Source organism: Artemia franciscana, chromosome 8 (genome assembly GCF_032884065.1).
Source record: "Artemia franciscana chromosome 8, ASM3288406v1, whole genome shotgun sequence".
NCBI classification, from domain to species: Eukaryota; Metazoa; Arthropoda; class Branchiopoda; order Anostraca; family Artemiidae; genus Artemia; species Artemia franciscana.
In genome coordinates, this window is record NC_088870.1 from 53877920 (window position 1) to 53884577 (window position 6658).

The 6658-nt window shown below is 31.9% G+C and overlaps 1 protein-coding gene across 5 annotated transcripts in view; it reads right to left on the reverse strand.

Annotated features, from left to right (window-relative positions):
- LOC136030566 (uncharacterized) overlaps positions 1-5134 on the reverse strand; it is a 78473-nt gene extending 73339 nt beyond the window's left edge. For all 5 annotated transcript variants that reach the window (XR_010618341.1, XR_010618340.1, XR_010618343.1 and 2 more), the window contains exons 1-2: positions 5043-5134; positions 1699-1784 (exon numbers count right to left, since the gene is read on the reverse strand). The gene's annotated coding sequence lies outside the window, so the exon portion shown is untranslated. The remainder of the gene's footprint in view (positions 1-1698; positions 1785-5042) is intronic.
- Between the last annotated feature and the right edge of the window lie 1524 nt (positions 5135-6658).

Consider the following 6658-nt stretch of genomic DNA (forward strand, 5'->3'; position numbering starts at 1 on the left):
TTGTATGCGAAAAATGTGGTTATTCTCGTAGTTATTCGTGCCGTTTCAAGTGACACTTGGCCAGATAAGTATTTGTTGTTATCTTTTAGGGGTTAAACCCCGATAAGTGGAAATCCCATTGGACAAGTAAAAGAACACGGGGAGAGCCTGTTGGACAGAGTTGCGTTTGATTCGACTCGTAGAAGTTAACTTAAAAGTTGAATTTTTTCTCTGCTGCCGTTTTATTTAGTAAGAAGTCGACCTAGAAAGTCAACACAGAATTGCGAATCGAACGCTTCAGTAGCAAAAAATTTAGATATGTGAAATCGTAAAGACAAGACAGGGAAACTGTTAATAGTGGAAACAATCTTAGCTTTTCAGTGACCTGTAAGGAATCTTATGCATATTCCTTAGGATTTAAAGGGTTTTTGGTGTTCTAGGCCCATCTTGGATAGGCTAAACTTAATAAGGAACCAAAAGAAAATTTTTATGTCGTTAAAAATGTTGGTTTTTAGGAGGGCAGCTATCACATTGGTTAGTTATTCAAATATTACCAAATCAAACAAGCCTCGTTTCTAAACCAACCTATAATTTTTAGTTGAAAAAAATTAGAATGGTTAGGTCAATGCCTATATTATATAGTATATATTCATTGAGATTGCTGTCTAAACTGGATTTTTAACATAAAGTAGGGGTAAAATTTTACTTTAGCTACTTTTGGCTATCTTTGAAAGAGGTTAGGTTAGGAAAATGAAACTTTCAGGGATGTGTCTAGAGGCTAGAGTATGGGTAAATTTATAGCAAACAGTATTACTGGTTATGCATAAAATGAATATACCACTTGATGCGTTTTTTTATGCTCTTTAAAAATATAATAATTGCTTCTACCAGAAATTCATATTTTAAGCACTTTTTGACCTCTTAAAAAGGACCTAAATATGGAGTATAAAAAGGCTTAAAACATTGGTCTCAAACTTTATAACATTGAACTCAAACTTACTGTTTCATTATAAATCCATTTTTTTTAATGATATATTATCCACAAGCACTGAATATTATGGTGTTTTCTTCTTCCTTGTTGCCGAAATTTCAATTAAAGCATGCGTTTTTGGTCATTTTTTTTTACAAAATAATAAGATATTCGAAATCACAAATCTGTAATAGTTTAGAAACAGATTTGGGCTATGTATTTGCACATAAGGGGGGTGGGGGTAAAGCATAGCATATATTAAATATGTAAACTAACCATTACTGCATTTAATATAGTTAAATTTACAGCAAACAGTATAACTGTCATTTGTAATAGCCAGCTTTCATATTTGAACCCAAAACGCATGCTTTTATTTAAAATTTGCTGTCAAGGAAGAAGAAAGCACCATAACATTGATAAAATTTATTTATCCAATTTAATTGTGGAAAATCACTGCTTGTGGATAATGTAACATTAAAAAAATGGATTCATAATGAAATGGTAAGTTTGAGTCCAGTGTTTTAAAGCCTGAGACAAATATTTTAAGCCTTTTTTATACCCCATATTTAGGTCATTTTTAAGAGGTCAAAAAGTGCTTGAATCTGAATTTCCAATTGAAGCAATTATTATATTTGTAAAGAGCATAAAAAAACGCATCAAGTGGTATATTCACTTTATACAAAAGCCAGTAATACTGTTTGCTATAAATTAACCAAAGTATGTCCCAGGAAAGTATTTAAAGTACCTACCTCCACTTCTTTCTCCTCTAGAGGGTCCTGAAATTTTTGGCTACATCAATTTTTGGTTATCAGTTTCTTTCTCTCTGGCCTTGGTTCTGAAAAGACAATTCCTGTTGATTTAACAGAACTTTAAGCAATAACACTGGGTTTTTCTAAATTTAGAAATAATATTTTATGCCACCTGATTGTAGGTTAAATATATGGCTGATATTATTTATTCTCCATGAATTTCTGTTTTATTTCATTTCATTCATGTCAGTTGCTTTCTGTTAAAAATACATTTTTTTTTTAAATCAATCTTCTTTTGTGAAATAAAAAATTTGAATTGTTTTTCTTTTTACATGTTGCATAAAATGTAAAGGAATGCCTGGCCCTTCATTTCATATATTTTAACTAAAAGTTTTTGAGGCAGTTTCTATCAAAATACAACTGACACATTTTAATATTATTTTTTTTAGAATACATTAGGACACTATTAAAGTTTTGCATTTGCACAGCTAAAAAATTGTCTTAAAAAGTGCCAAGTTTAGAGAGTTATTTTAATATTCTTCTTGCTGATCAGTATAATTGTTTTTAAAATTCCTTCTGTTTAAAGCATTTTAAAGGGATTTTAAGCCAACCATGGGTATATTTTTGTCACAAATGATTTTGCTCAAGTGAGCTGGTGGAAAACAAATAGAACATATAATTTTTCTTTTTTTATTATCTCAAGACTAGAATATCACAAAACTGAGCATTCATATTGCTATTTGTATTTTAAGTAAATACAATCCCTGATGGGAGTTTTGTTGATACATGTCTCAAAATTAATTTGTCTAAATAAAATAGATATTGTTTATGGGACAGCAGTGAAAAATGGTAGGAACTATGACTTGAGTTGTTTTTTTTCCAATATTTTCTTTTTTCAAATAATTTTTTTTTCTGGTTACGTTTGTGTTCCTGCTTAAGTGGCTGGCACTCTAGGTTGAGAATACTTTGTCCAAAGGGCACAGGTTTAATTCCTGGCATTACCAGTTTATTTGGTTTGGGACAATGGTCAGTGATTTGACTGTGTAGGTTGAGCCAGAACTGGCCCAACCTTGAAAGGTTACCTAGAGAAATCTAGGGTCAGTAAGCAGGAAGGGCTTGCAAAAGCATAGGATAACTGGTCCCTAGCTTCCTGGCTAAAGGACCACCTGGTTCTTTACTGGGCTTTTGACTTGGCCATAGATGCTTTTTTTTAATCCCATTAAATATAAGTACAAAGGAAAGAATGCCAGTAAGGTGGGCCTTCCTTTTCAATGAATTGTTGATGTATAGACAATAGTGTAGGTCATAAGAAATGGCTTGTGAATGTTTTGCAAGGTTTAAAAATTTGAGACAATTGCTCAGGTTGGCAACTGAGCACAAAAGTAAAATTTTGCAAATGGTTTTTCTTTGTGATTGTTATATTTATGTATTATCAAGTATTTTAATGTTAATCTTCACTGTTTTGTTTTAATTGCCATTGCCTTAGGAATTTAGTGTTAACAGACAGGAGTCATTGCCTTAGGAATAACAGACAGGAGTTCTATGTTTCCTAGCTTCAATAAATTTATATGCAATTTTGAGACCAGGGGTTACAAAGTAGGTCAAAAGTTGTAAATGGAACTGTGGTGTGACTAATTAATTTGTAAGAAATGTATATCAATTTAAAGATTCAAAAAAGCATTCATGTAGAAAAAAAGACAAATAAATAAAAGTATCCCTTTACAACCATTTAATGAAGTGTCACAAATGTAGGTCACCCTTAAGATTGAAATTAACAAAGCTTCAGTTATGAATCTGTTTTCTTTAAATAGACTGAAGGGGCAAACCTCCAAGCTATGACAAATTCAATCTCACTTTTGGGCTCTTTCCTTTTCAATAGGAACTTTCTTTGGATTTTTCTTCCAACCAAGTAAAAACAGTAGGGACAGGATTAGGTGTAAGTGACCTCCCATTTAGCCTACATACCCAGGAGAAAATTATGCAACTCTATGCTAATAATTGGTAATTTTTTTGTTGTTCATATATTTGACTTATAAAGTGAACATACCCCTTGATGCCTTGTATTGTGTTCTTTACAAACATAACAAGTGCTTCAATTGCAAGTTCAAATTTAAGTGCTTTTTGAGCTCTTGAAAATCTGTTAGCTTAGGTCAAAAAGTGCTTAAGTTTGAATTAGCAATATAAGCAATTATTATACTTGTAAAGAACATACAAAAAGGCATCAAGTGGTATATTCACTTTATTTGTAAGTCAAAATGTAAACAAAAAAAAAATTACTCCCAACCTGCCTAATTTGCAAATATATAGCCTAATTTATATATTTTCAATGTATTCTGCCACCTTTTAGCCTACTTGTTTTTCTTTTGCCACAGTTGCTTCAATTCTCAGGTACTAGGGTTGAGGGATGGATTTGCAGAATCAATAGGAAATATAATTTCAGCTTTAGATTTCCATATTAGGAGGGTTGGGGCTAAAGTAGAGCAGGGTTGCATATAGAACATATTAGCTTTAATTATTATGTTAATAATAAAGAGTCACCTTTTTTTTAACAGGTTTTCTTCTATAGGCCTACAGGTCCTTCTCTTGGCTTTTACCACATAAGCATTGTATACCCAGAGAAGAATAAGTAGCAATAAGCTAAAAATAGGCTACATAAGCACATGTTGTTTAACAATGACTTCTCAAGAGCTTAACTATGAAACCTTAGTAATATTGACAAGAAATGAGTAACAGAAAAAATGAAATTTAGGCTAAATGGGCAATCAGGAACTGGATACAGGCTAAAGGGGGCCAAAAAAAGGGCTGTATAATTTGAGTTCAAAGAACTCCAATTATACAGTGAATCTTAAAAAATCACTGTATACAAGTTATTTTTTAGTGAAGTAAACACTTCCCTTGCTAATTTAGGACTTTAAATTGATTAGCCTATTGAAATTTTCCTATCCTATGCAATTGAAATATTTTCCCTTTTCAGAGCATTAAGACAATCTATCACAATAAAAAAATATCCAAAGCATCTTGAATGGAATGACTAAAAGAAGACATATGAAAATCATAATCTGCAATCTAACAATTAAACTTCTGGCCACACAAATTGTATTAGGATAACCAGCTCTGAAATAATCGCTCAAGTAGCTTAGTAGTAACTTTAACTAATATTGCAATAACTTTATAAGATTTTTCTTAACCATTTTATTATCTACCTATCCCACCCACCCAGTATAAGAAAAAAACCACCCACCTACACAGGAAAAAAACCAGTTTTAACTGGGCTAATAACATAGTTTTTAAGTCTATTTTAGTGCAACCTACCTAACAACATAAAATCAAGCTAAATAACTCACCACACTGGTACACAAAAGTGGTGCCTACATCTTGGATCAATCTGAAGACATACTCCATGATTAGCTATAATTGAAACTTCTGCCTTCTTTCCGAGTTTATTTGAGACGAACGTACAAAATGTAAAAGTTGTTAAAAGTCAACTTTTCATTAACTTTCAGTCAACTTTTACAAATCGAACGCTAGAAGTTAACTCAGAATCGCAAATAAAACGTTAAAATGCTGGTTTCAGTCAACTTGAAAAGTGAATCAAACGCAACTCAGGTGTTTTTAGCAGAGCTAAGTTGCGTTCGAATCACATTCCAAGTTGACTGAAACCAGCATTCTGACGTTTTATTTGTGATTCCGAGTTAACTTTTAGCGTTCGATTTGTAAAAGTTGACTGAAAGTTAATAAAAAGTTGACTTTTAACAACTTTTACATTTTGTACGTTCGTCTCAAGTTAACTCGGAAAGAGGGCAAAAGTTTCAATTATAGGTAATCATGGAGTATGTGTTCAGATGGATCCAGGATGAAGGCACCACTTTTGTGTACCAGTGTGGTGAGTTATTGAGCCAGATTTTTTGTTGTTGGGTAGGTTGCACTAAAATAGACTTAGAAACTATGTTATTATCCTTGTTAAAACTGGCTTTTTTCTTGTGTGGGTGGGTGGGTTTTATATTTTACTGGGTGGGGGGATAGGTAGATAATAAAATGGTTAAGAAAAAACTTATAAAGTTATTGCAATATTAGTTAAAGTTACTGCAAAGCTACTTGAGCAATTATTTCAGAGCTGGGTATCCTAATACAATTTGTGTGGCCAGAAGTTTAATTGTTAGATTGCAAATTGTGATTTTCATTTGTCTTCTTTTAGTCATTCCATTCAAGATGCCTTTGATATTTTTTTTTTTTTTATTGTGATGGATTGTCTTAATGCTCTGGAAAGGTAAAATATTTCAATTGCATAGGATAGGTAAATTCCAGTAGGCTAATCAATTTAAAGTCCTAAATTAGCAAGGGAAGCGTTTAGTTGACTAAAAAATCACTTATATACAGTGATTTTTTTTTAAATCACTGTATAATTGGAGTTCTTTGAACTCCAATTATACAGCCCTGTTTTTGGCCCCCTTTAGCCTGTATCCAGTTCCTGATTGCCATTTAGTCCAAATTGAATTTTTTCTGTTACTCATTTCTTGTCAATATTGCTAAGGGGTCATACTTAAGCACTAGAGAAGTATGCAGCTCTGCTTTACTTTAGCACCAACCCTCCTAATATGGAAATCTAAGGCTGAAATTGCATATTTCCTATTGATTCTGCCAATCTATACCTCAACCATAGTACCTGATAATTGAAGCAACTGTGGCAAAACAAGAACTGGAAAAATAAGTAGGCTAAAAGGTGGCAAAATACATTTAAAATTTTGGCTATATATTAGCATATTAGGCAGGTCGGGAGTAAATTTTTTGTTTTTTTTTCATATTTTGACTTAAAAATAAAGTGAATATACTACTTGATGCCTTTTTGTATGTTCTTTACAGATATAATTGATATAATTGCTTATGTATATATATATAATATAATAATATAATATAAGATATATAATTGATATAATATACAGATATAATTGCTAATGGGTGT